Consider the following 22571-nt stretch of genomic DNA (forward strand, 5'->3'; position numbering starts at 1 on the left):
TTTAATCATATTGTAGTGGCTTTCTATAATACAAAACTATTTCCATTGAAGTCTGAAATGAATCTGACATGACCCAGAGTCAACATGATAATATATTCTTGGTATCCTTTACATGCTGATAACAGTTCAGCTGCACTAAAGGGTTTTGTCAAGTTATGTTCATTTTCTATAGGTGTTAATATATCTGGCAATTAGAGTTCAAATTGTTACTCTTAAACTAGTGTTGAATCTGGGTCGGCAAGAACTCTAAATTGAGCAATTTCACCAACTGTTGCAGGATGCTATAGCAAACCTTTGAGCTAAACTGTGCTCCTTTGTGTTGAGAGTTGTAATTTAATAAGAGGCAGGCAGGCTGTAGCTACTTGTCTTCCTCCTGAGAAAAGATAGAAATATGTTAGCCTGATATTGCTATAACTTTAAAAGTTGAAGTAGATAGAGGGCAGCCTAAAAAGATTGGTTTGTCTCCTGTTTCCTTCCCTTTGTATATTGAGTCAAATCCTTACCAAGATTTTTCTTAGCACAAATTCAGTTTTCCTGGGTATCTCCATAGTTTGAAGACAAGTGTAAAGCAGCAGTTCTCTGTCAGGGAGAGATGTTCCTCTGGCTGCACATTAAAGAAACACCAGTGGTCACATTGGGTGAATACAAATAAACAGATTATTTTAGTCAATGTTGCTACTTTGAAATGGAGTGGTGTTTGGTTAAAGACCTGATGGCTGGGTAAGCTCTTGCAGGAACACTCATTTGTTTTTGACATCTCAGTCTTGGATCTATAAGAAGATGCGTTTGAGCCTCAGAGTCTGCTTTTCTGTTTTTTTCAAGATGCAAGTCAGACAATGAGATCTCCACAGAAGAGCAGAGCTAGAGCTGCACTTTTTCTATTTCTTCTTCGCATGGCCATTATGTTTTTTTTTTTTAATTTTCAGAGCCTCACAGCCATGATGCATGCTTATTTAGTACAACGCTCTTTCTTTAGACTTGTTTCGTTATATGTTTTTTGTAACCTACTTCTGTAATCATATGAAGCATGTAAGAATGATATATACAGCATTCTGTGGCAATCTGTGCATGGGGTTATGCTGAAGACTGGCCAGTAGTGCTGCTTTATTGAAACTTTTTGCTACAACAGCTGCTTTCATTCAGGGCAAATGATGGACAATCAAATGCCTTCCAGTTTCATGATCAGCAACCCAAGAGAAAACCAGACAGTACTTGAGGATCAAACTGTGTGTAGCATAGGCTAGGGAATGGTTTTGTAAGGTTGAAGGCTGTTTCTTGAGTCCCTGAATGCAAATCAATGGGCAAAGGAACAATTTCATTATCTCTGCATGTGGGAGGAGAGAGGAGCAGTAGAAATACGCAAGTGTGTTGAAGTCTCTGCAGATGCCAAAGACTAAGTTGCATGGCAGCAATTATAGCAATTTTGATCTTCACACACAGTCACTGCCACTGGTGAGTGGAAATGTAGGCAAGGGTCTGCTGAATGCTGTTTCTGCTGTTGTTATCCTTGCTAACTCAAGCACTTCTGTTTACCACCCCAGATCACAATGTAAAAATACTGGGTAAAACAGAGAGAGAGTGCCACTAGGAATCCAAGCCCAGGAGTAAAGCGTTGTCACAATATTTAAGAAAAGCCCACAGCAAGATTTTGTGTAGGACAGTGTTTGAAAAGGTGCTTGAAAGTGGAAGGAAAGGGACTATTTCCTTCTGTCTGCCTTCCTGCTGTGCATGTATTCAGGGATTTATGTTAATAGATGAGATTGCAGGAAAGGCATTCCTGGTTCCACCCCTGATTTCTCCTTCTGACAGAAGCAGTCCCCAGAACCCTGCAAAATGCTGGGGGTGAGGGGCAAGAGCAATCAGATGTGTTCTGGCACAGACGTTTTGGTCAACATTAACTTTGTGATGCCAATGGTATGGGAGTTCCCATGACAAACATGCTTGTCTCTAACCCTGAACAGCAGGGTTAATCCCAATCCTTCAGGGTTAATTAAGAGGTAATTGCATGGGCCTCAATTAATCCCTGTTTTAACTCAGTTGCATTTGATGGAAGGGCACTAGAGATTAATTTGGCCTAGTGCCTCATCAAATTCATTAATTTCATTAAATGTGAAAAAATATTTTAAGTGTGAGGTGACAGCTGTGACTCTTCTGCCCTCTGATGGGGTCTAGCAGCACCAGACAAGAGCATAAATACTTGTCATAAGGCTATAGATACCCGTATGTTGTCTGATGTAGAGAACTGCTGCCTCTTCCTCTCAGTGGCTACAGAAAATCTTGTAAGCTAGTGGCAAGTGTTAAGGACCTGGTCTGACAGAGGAGTCAGGACTTCTTGAACCCCTGATGATTTTGATGAGAATGGCAAATGCTTTCTCTCCCTCCCTGAATCGGGCCTTTGACTATTCACACAAGAGCATGCATTCGCAGGGTGATATGTCACGCAACATACTCTGCTTAGTCTTAATTAAGGTTATGACTGAGAGGGTGCTGAAATGTTTTGTCATTATTCTGCAGATTAATGAAATCTTGTTAATGAGATTTGACTCCAACATCTGCTGTAACAGTAAATGTAGAGCTAGATGAAGAATTCACATGCGTTAAATGGCTCAGCTCTGAAAGTATGACTAGAGCAACCTGGTGTCAGTCTCTGTAGATCATTATTCAACACTCGGAAGTAAATACCTGGCTGAAGGTGACAGGAGGGCTCAGACAGGAAGCAGGTTGCTAGAATTTCACTATTTGCTTTGGCTGGTTTCACCCCTACAAGCCTTGACATTACCCAACACCTGCACGTGCCATAAAATACTCTGGTTTCACTGGCTTTCTGTTAACTATGCTCCAAACCACAAAATCTGTGTGCGCTCTAGCTACAGTATATACTCAGTATGGAAGCTGACTCAACTTCTGCCACAGTATACTGTACCAGGCAGCTCTCAAGTGATGCTGCTGCAATTTATCACCATAAACTGTTTCATATTGGAACAAACAATACTCATGAGGCAATCTGGATTCAAATTAATTCAAAAGCACCATAACTGAAAAGTGAGCAGTCTCTTTGTGTTGTTTCTTTTAACAAGATTTTATGATATGACTAGACTACAAATAGCTCTATTCATGATAAACTGGCAACTTTGCAAATTGTATATGCTAAAAGCTATTTGTTGTACAAGCTGTTCTGGAGAAAAATCTTAAATGAAATCTTCTCTGCCAGGGGGATGTGAGGCATCAATTGCATGGGTGCTGCCACAGGTGCCCCATGGCTGTGGGGTCGGTGGTGAGAAAAGAGAATCTTGTCCAAAAACCTTTAATTGCTTAAAATCAATCACTGAAGGACACTAGTGAAGTGGGTAGTTTACCAGTCTGGTGAGAAAACATGTAAGGGTGAAGGAAAACTAAGAGGTGCAATAATTACTTTTGGTCCCAAATATTTGCATCTGTATGCTTTCCCTTTGAAGGCATAGCGATATTATCTTCTTCTCAAATACCCGAGAAACACCTCCACTTTAATGTCCACTACAACTGCTGCTATTATCTTTCAGAGATGTGATGTGTTTTCAGCATGAGCCCAGGACATAGTTATGCCTGGACTTCCTTTTTAAGGATGAGTGAACTAGCGGAAGAGACCTCATATATTTTTGTTCACATCAGTAAATACCTCAATCAGTGTAATTGATGGTATGGTATGGAAAAAGCCATTAATGCATCTTCTTTGTAGACATTATTACAGGAAATTACATTTGTATTTGGAGATGTATATTTCTCAAATATTTGTACAGTGAACTCGAATACTGAATAACGCATACTACTATGCAACCAAATGCTTTTGCGATCAGAGAGGGAGCCTAAATTATCCCTCAAGAATAAATTCTATAAGATATATAAAGATGTTGACTGTGACCTGTTGATAAAGTTTTAGTAGTAGCTACAGGAGTATCTCCAGAGCCAAGGAAATGAATTACAGCTATGTTTTAATGCACTTATTGCATCATTCCAATTCCTACCTCCAAGTAAAATTATGTCTCTGGCAAAACCAACAGTGTTTACTCTGGGCCTTTCTTTTCAAATAATTTATGCTTTAATAATAAATATTGTAAGTACATTGGAGGTTAAAAGCTATCTGAAGAGCAATAAGAAGCTCTTGAAAGGTCTTAAAGATAATTTGGTTTTGAATATGAAATAATTTATGGGCTAAAATTTCTATTGCACGTATGAGCTACACCTACAAAATAACAGTATATGTGAAGGCAGAGTATAAGACGTAAAACCAGCAATTAGAAAGCAGTTGGAGACAGGGTATTAGGCATCTAAAATTGAAACCTCAAAACTTTCTTGGCTGCCAGCTCACTCCAGAATGACCTTGATCAGGAGGTAGATTGTGTCAACAAAGGTTTGAGGCACATTACGTTCTGCTTCTGAGTAACGACAGAAGTTGCTTGCTTTTGGTAGGCATCATTGCGCCCTGCAGGAATCCACAAAATGGGCCGTTTTGAGAGAGGAGCTGGGTATAATGAGTGTTTTCTGGATGCTTCTACTACAGCGAGCTCTCGGTCAGATGCCAAGATGGTACCTGTCTTATTTTCAAACGAATGTGGAGGAGTTGGCATTGCTGCCTTCTCTGCTTATCCAATAAATCAGTGTTTAGAACACGTGTCCAGAACATGGGAGCTGGAGGTTTGTCACTTTTGCAGCAGGGGGTCAAATCTGTATCTCTCATAAAAAATGGCCTAATTATTGGGATAAACAGTTTAGTGAAATGGAGAGACTCTCTGCCCCTACTGTTTTGTGCTTCTACCTGTGAAAGATCTGAGCAACCGGGGTCCTTGCCCTGAGGCTTAATTAGCTATCACTCAGGGATTGATTCCTGTAAGGAAACCATTCCCTGGAAGAGGAATTGAAGTGCAATGTGTTCTCCAGGCAAGTTGGTCGTGCTTGCTTGGGGCTGTCTCTCTCCATACTAGCAAGCCTCGAAGCGCTCTGCCCAATGTGGGGCATCTTCAGCAACATGCAGCTGTCAGCAGTGGGACAGGCGACTGCTTTCCCTCTATGGAAAGGAAATGAAACCTGGGTTTGCTGCCTCCCATGTTCATGCTGTGCTCACTGAGCTGCTGCATAAAATACTTGTAATCTGAAAGAGGAAGAAACAGCCATGCTCCCCTTCTATTTTCTTTTAAGGTGCCTCCATCTAACAGAGCGGGGCTCAGGCCATGACACCCAAGTGTAATTCCTGAAGAGGATCTGTTCAGCTTTCAGAAGTCTGACTGCAGTCCCAGATTAAAAATATAGGAAAGGATGAAACTCCCTTCAGAACAGAATATGTTCTGGGGAGGAAGAGGTGGTATAGAGTAGGTCTCATACTACACCTTTACATATACTGTTATTTGATAAATGCAAAAAGGTGGGAACCTTTACAGCCATACTTTCTCTTCCCTCCTCTCTTCCAGCCTGAAGTCAGTAGGGTCTTACAAATGAGGAGGCAAGGTGGGGTGCAGAGGTGTTTGAGTTGCAGGTGGCATGGTGAGGAGAGCCAAAGGTGTAGCAAGAGCTCGCAGGATGGCTGGCGTGGCTCATGGAAACGGAGACAGCCAGTACATGAACTGAGTCATACATTTTTGGTCCACGTTGTAGACAGCTGTGTGGCTGTGGATGGGTGACAACATATGAATTTTAGTGGAATAGAAGAACACTGGCCCTTCCCATAAATTTCATGTTCAGCTTGCAGCTTGGTTAGATGCATTTGGAAATCTCAGTCTAAATTTGTACTTACTGTATGGATTACAATAAAGAGAAAAAAAAAAAAAGGGTATTCATTAAAGACTAAAATTGAAACAGCTTAGCTGGAATCGAATTCAATTCCTCAACTTGGTTTACCAGTATATGCTGTGCACTTCATCTGTATGTAGTATGATTGTAATTATGATATCTTTGTTAGTCTAACTCCCAAGAACAAAAAAGTGCTTAGACATTAGCTGGCTATCTTCCTGATTTTTAAAGCCAAATGTCTAATTAAAATCCTTCTGTTTCTTACATTTATTTTCAGTTATAGAGAGTGAAAGACAAGAAATCTCAGCACAGCTGTGGCTCTTTTATAAACTTTAGCTTATTAGAGCTTTTGGGTCAAATTCTCTGGTGGTGTAAGTCTGCGGACTTAGATTTCTGCTAGTGTAACTTCAGATATTTATATAATTCTCTGTACATCTGTCTACATGTGTGTTCCTATGTATATACCAAACCCGTAGCTGATATAAATCACTGCAGTTCTTTTGGCTTCTGTGAAACTGTACTGATTTCTTACCAGCTGGGTATCCGGTCCACAGCATCTGGTTTTCCTTTTCCCTCCCTTAATAGCACTGATGAATCAGAATTCCTTAAGGAGGATAATACTAAACATAATTAGACAGGATATGTTCAAGAAGAAAATTTAATTTGAAGAGGTTTGCACAGAATTTTTATTGGCCTCAGGTGGGATGCTGGGACTTTATCTTAATGAATCCTTTCTACAGATCCATTTCAAAAACTGCATTATGCTATTATGTGATGGAGTGTGCTCTAATGTTGCATTGCACATATGTTTATTCAGTTGAATTTTAAAGTTCTTCTGTAGATTGGTATAATTATTCTGGGCTGCAAAAAAGAAGTGTAATAACATAAGCTGAATTTTTAAAATATCTATACACAGAGAAGCTTATTTAATCTTTGGCACCTACACATGTTTAATAAAGTCCTGTTAGTAAACCAAACATGGGACTATAGATCGAAGTTATCCTCAGAACTGACTTGTTGGTTAAGCCATGAGCCTTTTTTGTGTGTGTGTGTGTCCCTCAGTTGCTCACAATTCAAATACTGGTATTTTATTATTGTGTAATATTTTGTACTTTTAAAATCATATCTGGGTGTTACCTTTTTATTTTGATTGTATAAGCACAATACATTCTGGGATTATTTAGATAAATCCCATTAAATTTTGTAAAAGTGTTCAAGCTACTAGGTGAATTACCTTCCACTCTTCCTGGTTCCATATCCATTTGCCTTTTATCTTCAGAAAAGCTTGCTAATGTTTATTGTTAATAACAACAGGCCACATCTAGCTGTCATTTACCATGGTATAAGTGTATTCTAATTAGGATGAAATGTTTGGGGGACTTGTATCAGAAATGGTTACAGAAATAAATCACTTCATGTGTAGTATTGAAAGCTCTGCTAAAGACATTAAGAAGAGCAAATGGAAAGAGGTGGAGAGAGGCAAACTGATAAATGATTTGGTAGCCCTCTGTCTGGTGGAGTTTTTCTGAGAAAAATGGGATGGAGCATTCCTGCTCACAGCTCTGCCCCTGGTCTTGTTCAACTTGGCACACAGGGAATTGTGTAAATGGTCGCAAGAGTCCTCTTTGAGGCCAGCATCATAGGGGAAAGGCAAATAAAAGACAGATTACTTCTGAGCACCCAGAATAGGGAGAAGAATTAGTGGAGCTGCTGGGTCTGTTTCTCTTCTTCTATAATTGTATTCAAAATGATGGAGTCTTAACAAGGAAGTATCGGAGCTGTTGTACAAAAACAAGCCACAAGCTTCCTCTGTCCTGGCACTGCAAAATGAGATTTACAGGTGATAAAACCAATGTCCCTGGTATTTGTTTGCTGTCTAACTACTCTTAGTTTAGGGGGTGCTATTTTTTTTTTTTTTTTGTAGTTTCTGTGTTAATACTTCTTGAATAAACTTGCAAATCTACTTTCTCTTCTCTATGTGCATAAGACATCCTATCTAGCTGGTGACTGAGTTCTTGATGAATCTAGCATTATAGTGGAAAATTACTTTGTAGCCATTAGGTATTCAGAACATGCAATCAGACATCAAAATATAACTATTCAAAACAGGTAATAAAGCTTGCGGAGCCCTGCTGAACACTGCAGACAAACAAAAAAGTAACCTGTACTGATGCCTGTGGATTTATGGTTTGTTTTAAAAAAAAAAAAAAGGAAATAATAATGAGGTATACTGTATTTGAGAAATTAATCTTTTAGTAGGTCTTCTGAGGAAGGTTCAGGACAGGTTTTTAAGCTCCAACAGATGATTGCTGCTGCCCAAGAATCAGGTGCTCAGAAAGCATCTGTCAAGGTTCTAACATGGGAGTTAATCACCAGTTTGCAACATGTTTTATAACAGCTCGGAGCACCTTTTTCCATGAGTCTGAGTGATGAATGAGCACACTGCATACTCTGACTCTGTGTCTTCTCTTTAATCTAATTAACAACTGTTTTTTTAGCTTGGGTCCAACTGCATTGCAATCTGATCATCATGATGAGAGAAGTTCTGTGCATGTACGGACAGATCTAATGTAGTTGGACGGCAAAAATAAATAGTTCACCCAGCAGATGTTACTTTATGTGGCAAGGCTGTTCCTTGATTTACATACAGGTGAAAGACCTAATCTCCATTTGCCTCCTTTTCCAAGTGTTTTGCACCTTTGCAGACTTGGAAATGTTCACATTTTAAAACTAGGAAGGAGCTTGGGCCCCTGCTCTTTAGGGAAGGAGTCTTAATTTCAGTCGGAAGAGGAGAAACAGCATTGCATCCAGAAACCGAAATTAGGTCCTTTTCACATGGCCTTTTTCCATCATTATGAGCACTTCCTAGAGTGTATGTCTGGCTTCAGTGAGGCAAAGTCAGTGCTAGCCTGAATATCCTACCTTCCTGCTGCTTTTAGTATCCTTCAGGATGGGAGTGGAGGGAATTTGTTTCAATAAAATGAAAACTAAAACTCTGAAATGTGCAGTGGCAATAAGTAAATCCATATTCTTACCATTAGATATCATACTTTGCAAAGATGACAAAGATACTGGCCCAGAAAAAAGTTTCAGAGAGTTCTTAGTATTTCAGCCAATGGAAATGTCCCCTGTGTCTGTGTCGGTTCTCTGTTACGGAGAAGCATCTACCCAGAAGCTGGAAAGCTTCCCAAGACTTGCAAAGATGTAAGTAAAATCTAGGCAGGGAGCTTACCTTTCACTAGGATGAGAAATTTCTGCGTATCTTTATTTTCTTTTGTCCTGTTAGAATAGCGAATACTACAATGGTGCACAGTGTTTATCAGGGGTCTGGGAGAGCAGGGTGTAATTCTTGGCTGTGACTCCAGGGGCTGTGCTGCAGATATTCACACCTTGAACTGCAGGCATATAATACGAGTTTAAGTAACTGTACCTTGGGTGGGACTGTGGATTCTAGAGTAACTGATTTAAGAATAGATCTCTTCCCTGTGATTATAAGGGGGTCAGGAGATGGGGACTTGTGAACAGCTTAGGCCCCCAAATTGAGTTGTGTGCATCTTCATCTGATTCCGTCCTCTCTCGTGCTCTTTCTATAAGAAATTAAAAGTTTAATGTAAATGGCACCTTCTTTTCTTTCTTTTCCACCCCAATCAAAGTTTCACTTTTAATAATCTGACATTTCCTGGTGAAGGAGCTCTGTCAGAAAGTGTGTAGCATCTCCAACAGCAGTGTTTCATGCTAAAATGAGGAAACACGTTGTGTTAATCCTTAAGGCTAATTGATCCAGCATTGCAGGAGTTAAACATCATTTTTAGGAAATAGATTTAAATCAAAAATCATGGATTAAAATAGACTCGGTTCTTTGTACAGCTTCTGTCTAAAGTGCTCCAGACTTTCTTTGTTTGAGGAATTCCTATAGACAAGGGCGATTGTAGTCAGAAATGTTAGAAATACAAGTAAGGTGGCAACTTATGGAAAGCAGAGGTGTCTGTAAATTGTTCCTGACTGGAGCAGAATTCTTCCGCGAAAAATGGTCACCTCTCCACTTTATAATTAGAGAATTAAATCTGATTAACAGCATTCCTGTCACCTAAGTAACATGACTTGTGTTTAGGAAGTGTGTGCAAACCCTGCAAAGTCTATCTGGTAGCACTAGTTTAGGAGGGTAAATTTATCCATGTGTGGAACTGAGGTGAGTTTGGCTTACTGTATTTGTCATGAGTGTTTAAGATGTCTTATATTTCCTTTTGTTTCAAATTCTTTTTTTGACAAAGTATAAAAAGTTAAAAAAAAGTATAAAAAGATTTCTAAGTGTGTTTCCATTTAGTAACCTTGACTTTCCATGCCACATAGACACTGGTCTGATTATCTTATTAAAACATAAATTGCTTAACAAAGCATTTACTAATGTTATTTGTTGTAATTAAGTCCTGAAATAAGATTCTAAATGGGACTCAAGTCCATCTGCTGGGACAGTTTGTGTTGGGTTTTTCTCTTGTTTGGGAGGAACAGGTCAGCTCCTAATGCTCTTATTTAGAGCCATCAGTGTGACTACTTTCATGGGAAAAAAACCCACATTTCTGAGTATATACACTCTAAGTTGAGTTTCATAGCAAATAACTTTGTTGTAGTTTGAGCTGTAAGAGATGTGAAACCCCAAACAGAATGGGTTAAGATGGCATTTTCCTTAGAAAATGCCTATCCACCAAAATTGAAAGTGTCATCATAACCTGCTGGTTTTTATTAAAATTTTTATTGGGGAAGTTCTGGGTTTTGGCTGTTAGATCAGAGTCAGTTGCTACAATAGAGCCCTGTTGTAGCTTTCAGCTTGGGCAGATAAGAATAAAATAGATGTACTCTTCCTAGACTGTGTCTGTTAGATTTGAATTTTTCACAGGGAAAAACCTTGTCCACCGAGGTGACTAGGTACATTTCTCTAGTGTAACTGATAAAAATACTGAAAGATTTTTATTATATAGTGACACAGAAAAAGCGTAGTTCTTCATGCTCAAGTTGCAGGAGGGAAACGTTTTCTCCTACCCAGATTTACTCCCAAAAGACAATATTTACTGGCCAGTCTGGGTAATGATGCAATCTATGCACACAAATATAGAAAGACAGATGACTTTCATAAGAATAGTTATTCTGAAATGATTTACTAGGAAAGTAAACCTCCGGGGTTGCAATGACTTTTTAAAACTGTTGTTTTGCTTAGAATCAAGCTAAGAACATGAAGGAAACACCCACACCAGGAAACCAATTCACTTAATTAGATCTTGAATTTGCATTCAGTTTAAGGATGGATCAAGCTAACTTTTCTCCCTTTTGTGTGCACTTTTGCAGAGTGTAAGGCGGGGGGGTCAATTGAATTATTTCATTTATCTTCCCAGAATTTGAGTTTGCTGCTACAGGCTGTCAGCTACCAGCAAACGAGCACTTCATTTAAAATATTGTTGAAAAGTTGGGTTCAGTCCTGTTGCATCTGGTATGCAGATGGGATGCTCCTTTTTGTTCAAATAAACAGAAGAAGCAATTAAGCCCCTTTTGGAGTAAGATATGTGGAACAATAGGAGGCACCATCTGAAGCACAAGCTCAATCAGATGCTGAACGATGTGGATAGCAGAATTTCATAAAAGGTTGAATGCAAGCATAGATTGGCTGAGGGGGTGGGGGTTGCTTTTTTTCCCTTGTTTTTGGAGTTATCTGTGTATGAACAAAGATATGACCAGAAGCAGAGATAGTGGCAAGAGAGGATAGAAAAAAATATCCTGAAGTCCCCAGTTTGTTATCCAGTGTCCCGGACTACTCTGAAGGAGCAAAGATGTGACAGCAGGCTTTGCCTTCCTGCCTGGCAGTGCTGCATAGGACCCCATGACCCCACAGACTGTCACTGCTGCAGAACGATTGCAGATGACTCCCTCCGTCTATAAAAAACCCAACTGGTACCCAAAGATCTGATTTGCTTTCTGGTTTCAGCCACCCCATCGACTCAATCACACAGAAGAATGCAATACATTTGCATTTCTAATAGTGATTACTGTTCTTTTTACACTTGCAACTAGTTTCATGGCAAGAACAATCTTACACCTTTTTTTTTGTTTTTTCCTGACTGCTGCTGACTGCTTTTGGCAGTGGGATATTTGTCCCTATAGAAGAACAGACAAGCGATGCACAGGAATATACGTACAGCACAGGAATATACAAAGTCCTCTTGGAAAACAAATATTTTAAAATAATACATTAGTTCTCCTCAAAAATGTCAGACTGGCATATGAAGTGACAAACACATGCACTCACAGTTTATGGAATGTGACACATCTTCTTTTAAAAGAACCCTCTTCATGTGTCCCATAAGTTCTACCTCAGTAACACAGATAGAGTAGTTTTCCTTCTGCCTTTTTTCCTCTCCTTTCTTGTTTTTTCTAGAGGAGCTGGATGTAAGTATCTTCCCCCAACAGATTCCTGGTAATGGACAAATGTTTGGAAACAGTCTTTTTTTAAGAGTGTGAGCTATTTAACATGACAGCACAACTTCTCATGTTTTCCTATGAAATATGGAAGTAAGATTTCTCCCCAAAGACTCCACCTGCCCATCTTAGAAGAGCTGCTCTATTTAATGGAAGCCAAGAAGGTTTGGTGGAGGAGATATTAACACCCATCCTCCAAATCCTAAGCTCATGTCAGTGGCAGTGCAAATGATTGACCACTACCTTTAAAGGTCAAATAGATGCAGACAGTTCACCTTTAAAATAAAAAATTGTTGTGGGGGTTTTTTTGTTAACAATATAGCTTTATTTTTAAAAAAACCCCATAATAAACCATTCTTTCTGAAGGTAGAAATAGAACACAGTTGCACAATGTGGGTAAAGGTGTCAAAATGTTTGACATCTACAAGTACCATGTACAAATGCAAAGGACGTAGATGTAGGGGCGGTGGGAAAATATTTACCTATTTCAGGTTCAGCATGCAAATAGTTTTGGTGGTCCTAAGATTGTGCTATAAAAGCAGAAAATTATCACAGCCCTATTTGGTTTCTTACACTGCCACAGATGTGTCCTGTAACCGAAATCATGAGATTTCTTTGAACCTCAGTTTCCTATCTGGATAATGGAATTAGTATTGCTTCCCTAACCTCTAAGGTCACTATGAAAATAACCACGTCAGTAATAATGGGGCTGACACCATCCTGCAAGTGTTGTGGGCAGGAAATGATAAATCCCTGGGATCCTAAAGCCTCCATATTTGAAAAGTAGGGAATTTAATATGCGTTTGTTCTATTAATTCAGCTTCCCAGGATATCAGTGCAATGGGGATAAGTATGTAGAGGGCAAAGCACAGTAAACAAAAATGTGGATCATTGGAAAGAAGACATCTCAGAACTTCATCTCCCAAATCTTCAAATTTTCTGAAGTCTTATTATGTATGATGATTTATGTTGGTAATCTTGTTGAAGTCGCGATTATCAAAAGATATAAGAAGCAAAGAGTTTTATTATGTAATAAAATATTTTTTTATTCAACCAGATGACATACATAGTGGGGGGGAAATAGATGAGCTTTCTGACCCACTTCATGCCTGAAATATGGTCTGAGGAAGAAGATCCCAGGCATATGTCAGCTTGTCTGTCAGTCTAATAGGAGGCACTACATCTTCTTACAAACTTTGTCATGTACAGTATTGTACACAGTTAAAATACATAAATCAAAATCCTTACATATAGAGCTGGATAAATAATAGAGCAAAAAATTTCAAGAAAATGTTGTGGTTAAGGTCAAACAAAATCAGAATTTTTGGAGGGTTTTGAGTGAAATGAAAAATATAATTAATCTATTCAAATTCTTCCTGGGTTGAAAAAAAGTTTTTCTTTCAGCTTTAGTAACCTTTTGCTTAACCATATTTCTACAGGTCCTTTTAAAATGAATTACTGGTTTAAAATTAAAAATCAAGGGTTTTACAAATAAGTCATATTTCTGGCATGAAACATTTTGCTTAAAATATCAAAGAGAAGTGTTTCAGTTCCCTTAATGGATGTTACCCTTATCTTTATTGGTAGGAACCATACTCCAAACTTGACACATTTGCAAGTAAGATTTGATCTCTCCATCAAAACTCTATTTAGCAAAATTGATATTTAACCCCCCTCCCCTTAAAGACAGTTTTACTAGAGTTCAAACTATGTAGGACTCCAGACTATTAAATTACACATAAAATACAGTGATGCTGACATGACTTTGGGTTTCTATCTGTGCATATAATGAGTTTACACTATACTCTTGTCTATATATTGGTGTATTTGCTCCTGCTTTTGTTGATCTTATGATACACTGCTGATACCTTCTGACTTTTGCAAGCTGTGGTGAAAATTTCTGTAGGAAATATTTATCATTAACAAATTGAATGAAGCCTATGTTTTATTCTCCTGGGAGTTGCCATCTTAAAATCTTGATGGCATAACTTTCAGGATGAAGAGGAGAAAAAGACAAATGAACTTAAGAGTCTGATACAAAGCCATGGAGCTGAGAATGTTTAGGCAAAAACCAGATGCTATGAAATCATGTTAAGAATCAATTCCATTTATTAATATTCCACTGCAACAATGAAGAGGGAATTAGATAAAAGCAGAGGGAAAATTGAACTTCTTTAATCCAACAAGTTGTTTATTTGCTGAAACATTCCTTGTTTTAAATGTAAATCATAGCAAGTTCCTATAGCAAGTACTCCCAGGATTGCCTCATCTCTTGTGGTAGATTTCCCGGGGCCAGTCAAACATAATATGCTTCCAGATGACTCCTTTTCATCCAGCAGCAAGTCTGAGTTTTGTTTAAAATGCTATTGAAGGTCAAAACTGAGAAAACTGAAGCATTAGAGTCAAGTATGAGCTTGGTATACCATGCTTTCTATGAACTTGTGCAGCAACAACTGCTAAATCTCTTAACGAATACACATCAGTTAAGCCTAAGGCTATGAAGACTGGCTTCATCCCTCTGCCCTGGTCCCAGGCCCCGACATGTGCTCCTTTCCAGGCTTTTTTTCAGGTAAACCATCTCCCAGGAAGCATGCTTTCACTATCTCTCCCTTGCTCTCCTCTTCTCCCTTCATATCCTAGAATCATAGAATTATTCAGGTTGGAAAAGACCCTTGGGATCATCAAGTCCAACCATCATCCCTACTCTACAAAGTTCTCCCCTACACCATATCCCCCAACATCTCATCTAAACGACCCTTAAACACATCCAGGGATGGTGACTCCACCACCTCCCTGGGCAGCCTATTCCACCGTGTAACCACTCTTTCTGTGAAAAATTTTTTTCCCAATGTCCAGTCTAAACCTCCCCTGTTGGAGTTTAAAGCCGTTCCCCCTTGTTCTGTCACTAGTCCCCTGTGAGAATATAACAATTATAACAAAATATAACAAAATATATAACATTGCGGCTGAGCATTGCTGACCTATTTAAGTGTGTTCAGTAGAATGCCTTTAGCATGAAGGTTTATGAGTGAGAAACATGCCTAATTAGAAAAAAAAAATTGAAACCAATGACTTAGCACTATGAAACAATTATTTCATATGAGTATGAAATATTCATATCAGGTGTTGATTTTTTTAATTTTATTTTAATGGTGGTTCCCTTTGCCAACACCAGCTACTCTTTTATACGTCATATTCCATTTAGTTTGTATAATAGGCCGTGACATTGCTGTTGTATGATATTCTGCTGTTGGACAAGCATTAGCAAAAAACAATTTGATCATAGTGTGCTATGACTGCTGTAGGTCTAGTTACAATAGGCCATAAATTCGTGGGAGATTTTTTTTTAAAGATTTGAGGATGCCAGAAACAGAAAAAGTTGGAAATGTTGTTTGTAGGCTGGGAAAGTGTATGTCCCATGTTGAGTTGGATTAATATTGCAAGCCTCTTTTTAAACCAGCTACACAGTGCTAAAAAAGAAAAATCCATTTGGTGGTGTCTGTAAGCTTTTATGGTGTTTTTTCCCCTGAAATTTATGGGAAAATGTATTTTTCTAGCAGGAATGTTTGATAAAACCACCAGCTGTGAAATTCAGAATACTTGTAGGATGAGAGGTATGTGGCAAGAACCTTTAACTATGATGGGACAGTCATATCCAATAACCTCCATGAACAGTGACAACAGAGTTCAAATCCTGGCAGCTATTTACAAGAAAAGTGTAGATTAGTGACCTTGAATAATGAACAAATTGATCCCAAATGGATTGCAAATAAATTTATGTAGAAAGTGGTCTATGTCATGGTTGCACTGTCTTTTTATTCTCTTTTCAGAGGTTGACTTTCCCTCCCTTCTTTAGTTTGCAGTTGTGCTCTATTACTGTGGCTCTTGCACTATAAACTATCACATAAATTATGACATACCTTAAGTACTTTTAGTAGAAAGCTTCAGAGTTGAGAGGAAATGTAATAAAGGAGGTACAAAATAACCTGATCTATTGGCAATATACAGTAAGATTTTAAAAGAAAATGCATGTATAGCAAAAGAGAACAAACTAGTAAGTAGACTTGTCTGTTCATTGCACTTAAACCTTCTCTTGCCATTAGAAGTAAGGGGCATATTTCTAGAAGACCAGTTGTGTTAGGCAGGGAAACCCAGCTAGCTACAGAGAAGGAAAATTTCCCATGTCCCTTGATTTTCTCCTTAAGAGAGTATGTGAAAAATAGCTTGACTGCATCAGTGAACTGACTTGTTAAGGAAATGTCTATGTTTCTTACATAAATACTTTCTCTTTAGTGAATCTTTTTTGTCTCTTACAGAGTCCTAAATTATGCTGAATTAAGTTATCTGAAGAAAATTCATGAAAAAGACAAGCCTCAACTATCATTGTGTACTTCTTAGCTGATGTCCATCTAAGAGCATTGTTTACAGCTGCCAGGAAGAGGTCCAGTGATTCAATGCCTCTCTTTCAAAGTTAGATCAACTTTGTACTCTCTTTCAATGAGGTCCACTTGCATCAAGTGGGCACACCACAGTCCTGCATGAGTGCTGGTTGGATTCCTCTCTGGTTAAAGAGTAGTTTGACTAATAAGTGTAGACCACACCAGTTTGGTAGCCTTTACCAGATAAAAGAGCTATGAAAAATCGTGGTGGCCATTACATTATCCCACTAGATGGTATATACGAGGGGTATCTCTTGGGCTAAATAAATAAGAACAAATGAAGAATATTTATAAGGAAAAACAGCAACAAACATGAATGTAAGGAAAACAGAAAATGAGTTAGTTGCTATTTAATATTTTCATATCATAATTCTAGGTAATTACATGTCCAAGGTTTTCTAACCTGTTGAGATGATACTTCTTTGTCTTAAACCTCTTAGTTTTAATCTCAGCACTGTTCATCTAACACTAAATTGAGACTGACTGTCTTATTAGAGAAAGAGGAGACAAAGTTAGAGATGTTTGGGTGAAGTGAGGAGGGTTATTATGGCAAAGATGAGGCAGTCTTAAAATAAATGTCTTGTGTCATAATAGAGAAATAGCTCAGCTTTGGAGAGCACTTCTCCTTGACACTCATTCCCACACTCTCATTCACACTGCCAAATGAAATACTTGGAAATACTGGCCATCTTAAAACAAGAATAGCAAGAGAGATGACAGTAAAAAAGTAAAACCCCAGTTTTACAAGAGAGGAACAGATGATTGTCCCAGTGTAAGGGCACAATGAAGGCATTGGTTTTCCCCTGCAATGTCTTGAAAATAATTAGCAGATTTTTTTTTATTAATGTAAAAGAAATGTTATGAACTATTATGTCAAGCAGTCAACTTTTAGTCTAGTTCAGGCATGTTCTCAGCATAGCATCTGAGTGCATGGATAATTGTCAGCAGGTATAAAATAAACTGCTCTTTACAGTAAGGGCAGATGACCATCTTTATTAAAAAGACTCGTAAGTGTACCTTTGTCTTCAACTATTTGCTTAGTTCCACTGATACGGACATATATATAAGGATGACTGGGTTAGGTGAGGTTTATGCCATTTAACTATGCTCCACTGAGTAAGAAGAAATTTTCAGAAATGAGATTATCATTGATTTCCTTTTAAGTTGTGTACACAGAACCACTGAATTATTAAAGTTGGCTGGTTTTTGGATATGGATTTTTTCCCTTCTTAGACATCTCTACATTCCCACAGACATCTCTACTTTTCCTTACTGTATGAGAACAGTACCTTCTAGATACCATACTGCAGAAAACAAAGCCATCTTGCAATTGAATATTGAGCAAAAGTGGCCTGTCCTTTTCAGGATAACACTTAACCTTAAGATCTATGTTCTGTGTTCACAATGAAGTAATGGCCACCATGGGAGAAGAACTGGTTCAAGACCATCTAAAGACCATCTAAAGAACCTGAATGCGCACAGGTCCGTAGGACCTGACAAGATGCATCCACAGGTCCTGAGGGAGCTGGCAGATGAAGTCACTAAGGTACTCTTTATCATATTTGAAAAGTTGTGGCAGACCGGTGAAGTTCCCAAAGACTGGAAAAGGGGAAACATAGGCCTCATTTTTAAAAAGAGAAAAAAAATATATCTAGGGAACTACAGGCTGGTCAGTCTCATCTTTGTGCCTGCTGAGATCATGAAGCAGATCCTTCTGGAAATTATGCTAGGGCACATGGAAAATAAGGAAGTGATTGGTGACATTCAACATGGCTTCACTAAGGGCAAATCATATCTGACCAATCTGATGGATTTCTATGACAGGTTTACAGCATTGGTGGATAAGGGAAGAGTGATTGATGTCATCTGCCTGGACTTGGTCAAAGCATTTGATACTGTCCCATAGAACATCCTTGTCTCTAAAATGGAGAGACAGGGATTTGAAGGGTGGGCCACTTGAGGGATAAGGAACTGGTTGGGTGGTTGCACTCAGAGTTGTGATCAACAGCTCGATGTCCAGATGGAGACCAGTGGACGAGTGGTGTTCCTCAGGAGTTAGTATTGGGACCAGTATTATTTAACATCTTTGTCAGACACATGGACAGTAGGATTGAGTGCATCCTCAGAAAGTTTGTGGACAACACCAAGCTGAGTGGTACGGTTAATACTCTAGAGGGACCTTGACAGGCTTGAGAAGTGAGCCCATGTGAACCTCATGAAGTTCCACAAGATCAAGTGTAAGGTCCTGCATCTGGGTTGGGGAAATCCCAAATGTGGATACAGGCTGGGCGATGAGTGGATTGAGAGTAGTACTGTGGAGAAAGACTTGGCAGTATTGGTGGATGAAAAACTGAATATGAGCCGGCAATATGTACTTGCAGCCCAGAAAACCAATCGCTTCATGGGCTGCATCAAAAGATGTGTGGCCAGCAGGTTGAGGGAGGTGATTCTCCCCCTCTACTCTGCTCTTGTGATACCCCATCTGGAGTACTGTGTTCAGCTCTCGGGCCCCCAACATAAGAAGGACATGGACCTGCTCGAGCAGGTTCAGAGGAGAGCCATGAAGATGATCAGGGGGTTGGAGCACCTCCTCTATGAGGACAGGCTGAGAGAGTTGGGGTGGTTGAGCCTGGAGAAGAGAAGGCTCCAGAGAGACCTTATAGAGACCTTTCAGTAATTAAAGGGGGCCTACAGGAAAGATAGGGAGGGACTCCTTATCAGGGAGTGTAGTGATAGGACAAGGGGTAACAGATTCAAACTGAAAGAGAGTAGATTTAGATTAGATGTAAGGAACTTGTTCTTCACTGTGAGGGTGGTGAGACACTGGAACAGGTTGCCCAGAGAAGCTGTGGATGTCCCCTCCTTGGAATTGTTCAAGTTCAGGTTGGGTGAGGCTTTGAGCAACCTGGTCAAGTGGAAGATGTCCCTGCCCATGGCAGTGGGCTTGGAACTAGATGATCTTTAAGGTCCCTTTCAACCCAAACTGTTCTATGATTCATCTTAATAACAGGATTCTGGGCAAGAATATGAGTTTTTATAAAGGTTTTTCTTCCTTTAAATGGAAGAACTGAGGTCAACTTGAAATTACCTCCCATGAAGTCAGTGGACTTTCAGAGTAACTACCAATAGACATAAGTTGTTACCTCATTTGTCTTCTCAACAATTTTGTGACACTGCATCCCTCCAGGAACATGCAGTTTAAATGGCAGAACTAAGTGCTGAGGAATCGTGCAGGCTGTAACTTCGTCTTCCTAACTACAACATCTGGAAGAGGATACTTCAGACTTTAAAAACTCCTATATATTTTAAAAGCAATACTGGAAGTACCACTGGCTGTTAGTTCTGACAGCTGTCAAAACTTATTTAATAACTGCAGCTTTACAGAAATTATATTTGCACCCAAAATGAAGCATTTTATCTCTTTCAGAGTTTTCACTAAAATAATACCTATATTTTTACAAAATAATTTCTATTCAATTATATTATATTTATATATATACACACATATTTAAACCAAATATTGTAAGTAAGAGCTACTGTCCTTCCTAAAACCTCAAACCAATTAGGGAGCATTTGTAACAATTTCTCTGTAACCACAGCTGCAGCTGGAAGTGGCACTGCTGCATTGCCCTTTCAATGCATTATACCTTTGCACAACTCTGAGTGGGCAGATGTGCTAGTACCTGTTGGCTGTTTATTTTTGCCATCATTCTGGACAAGTCTGTGAGGTTCAGAGTTTCTGTGCAGCAGCTTGTTACCCTTCAGACTTGCGAAGAAGTTGTGTCACAGCAAAGATGAGGTTTGAATGGAAAGATGGAGCCAATCATTCCCCAAACCAGGGTAATTTATGCTGGCTTGCTGAGGTTTTTTCCCATTCTAAATGAAAAAAACCCACACAAACCAAAGCATAGTGATTATAACCTCTTCTGAAAACAGCTCTGACAGTGACAGAGGAAATGTATTCCACTGTGCTAATGAACCAGCCCCCAGGCTGTCTGCAGTGAGACTACCACTGTGAGACAGCCCTTCCATGGGCACAATCCTAGGAAATTACTCGAATGTTGGACCAAAACTAGTGTGTTTCCAAAATATTGGTCAGCAGGCACAACTGAGACCAACATGGAACCACAAGCATTTAATATCAGCTCCTAAGAACATTCTGTTGGGATTCAGTCAAAGCTGAGTAGCTTATTCAGTTTAAGGAATTTCACAGATTGTGTGCAAATGCATTCATGGGTGGGGATATACCCATGTCCTCCCAATGAGCATAGCTGATTCTCCACAGGAGTGGTGGTATTGGGCCACTCTACTTGTCAAACAGGGATCTGGCTTTGTCCTGTGCACTTTTCTACTGGAAACTTTTAGGGTTTCTTAGAGTAGGGGGGAATGTAGACAAAACTTGGCAAGTTGGAAGATGGGTCACAACATTTTTCTTCTAGACTAGTGTATCTGTGCACTTCATTCCACTTTACACGGCTGTAAGGACTAAATGTAATTCAAATAATAATAAGTGCATGTTTTGGCACTTTGGTGCCCTGGTTTGAATACGTCTACTGGCATTTCTTTGAAATGGAGTAATCTTGATAGTGGTCATTGATTGCTTTCTGTTTTTTGTAAAAGATTCAGTCCTTTACAAAGGACTGAGCAACATCAGTGATTGGAACAGATTGTAGGGTAGAGTTCTTTCTTGAAAAGCAACTACAATTTCAAACCACTCTCAAGGCACTGTACAGCTAGCACACAACAGCTGAGAAAAGTCTTTGAGTAATTAGATCTCAAACACAAATAAAGAAGGGTGTTTTTCTTCATGGATACACCATTACTTTGACATTTTGTCTTCAGTTAAAGTGGATGAAAGTTTACATTTCAGCTATCCAAGTGAAAAATAAAAATCAGTCCAAAATAAACTGTTAGGTTTAGACTGAAGTTTAAAACTGCAGCTCTGCCATCACTTCAGAAAGGACTCTGCAGATGCTCTGGTGCCTGAGTCAGGCAGCAGACCAGAAAGTTGACAGTGGCTAGAGCTGCCCCCAGGGACCATGTCTGCAAACACACGGCAGGCACATGTAGAGGGCAGAGGAGTGAGAAACTTCTTGTAAACCACTCTTGAAAAATGCACCCTTAGAAAGAGATGCTCTGATTTCAAGAGAAATAGGAGATTCAGTGTGGACTAGTGGCTCAGCAAGATGTCCTCATGTGGCAGTGGAGCCAGGATGCCCTGGCTGTTCAGGGTAAAAGTAGAAGATAGTTAAACGAGAAGGTATTTCCACCTTGGGTGATGAAGTTGATGTATCAGGGAACACTCCATCTTTTAACGTAACTGTTTTAAACAGAAGAGGAAACCCCAGACCAGATAACAAGATATGGAAAATTTTATTCCCCTTGAGGAATGTTTTACAGTATTTGTTAGCTGCTGGGGAAAAGGGTTTTACAACAGGAGATGCTGAGCAATATTATTTATGACTGGTGATCCTAGTTTGTTGTATAGTGATGAATTGGTGTCTACTCTCACATGTTCTGACCATATGTAGCACGAAGACTTTTTTCCCTTCCTGCCTTCTTTTTTTTGGGAGGGGTGGAGGAGGTGGGGGGGTGAGGAGGGGTGTGTGTTGTGGGGTGTGGGTGTGTGGTGGTCTGTTTTTTTTGTATTGTTGCCAGGCAGCTTGCTGAGAATTTCACAGAATCACAGAATTGTCTAGGTTGGAAAAGACCTTGAAGATCATCCAGTCCAACCATCAACCCAACATTAACAGCTCCCAATTACACCATATCCCTCAGCGCTATGTCAACCCGACTCTTAAACACCTCCAGGGATGGGGACTCCACCACCTCCCTGGGCAGCCCATTCCAATGCCTAACCACCCGTTCTGTAAAGAAATGCTTCCTAATATCTAGTCTAAACCTTCC

This window comes from Strix uralensis, chromosome 1, assembly GCF_047716275.1.
Source record: "Strix uralensis isolate ZFMK-TIS-50842 chromosome 1, bStrUra1, whole genome shotgun sequence".
NCBI classification, from domain to species: domain Eukaryota; kingdom Metazoa; phylum Chordata; class Aves; order Strigiformes; family Strigidae; genus Strix; species Strix uralensis.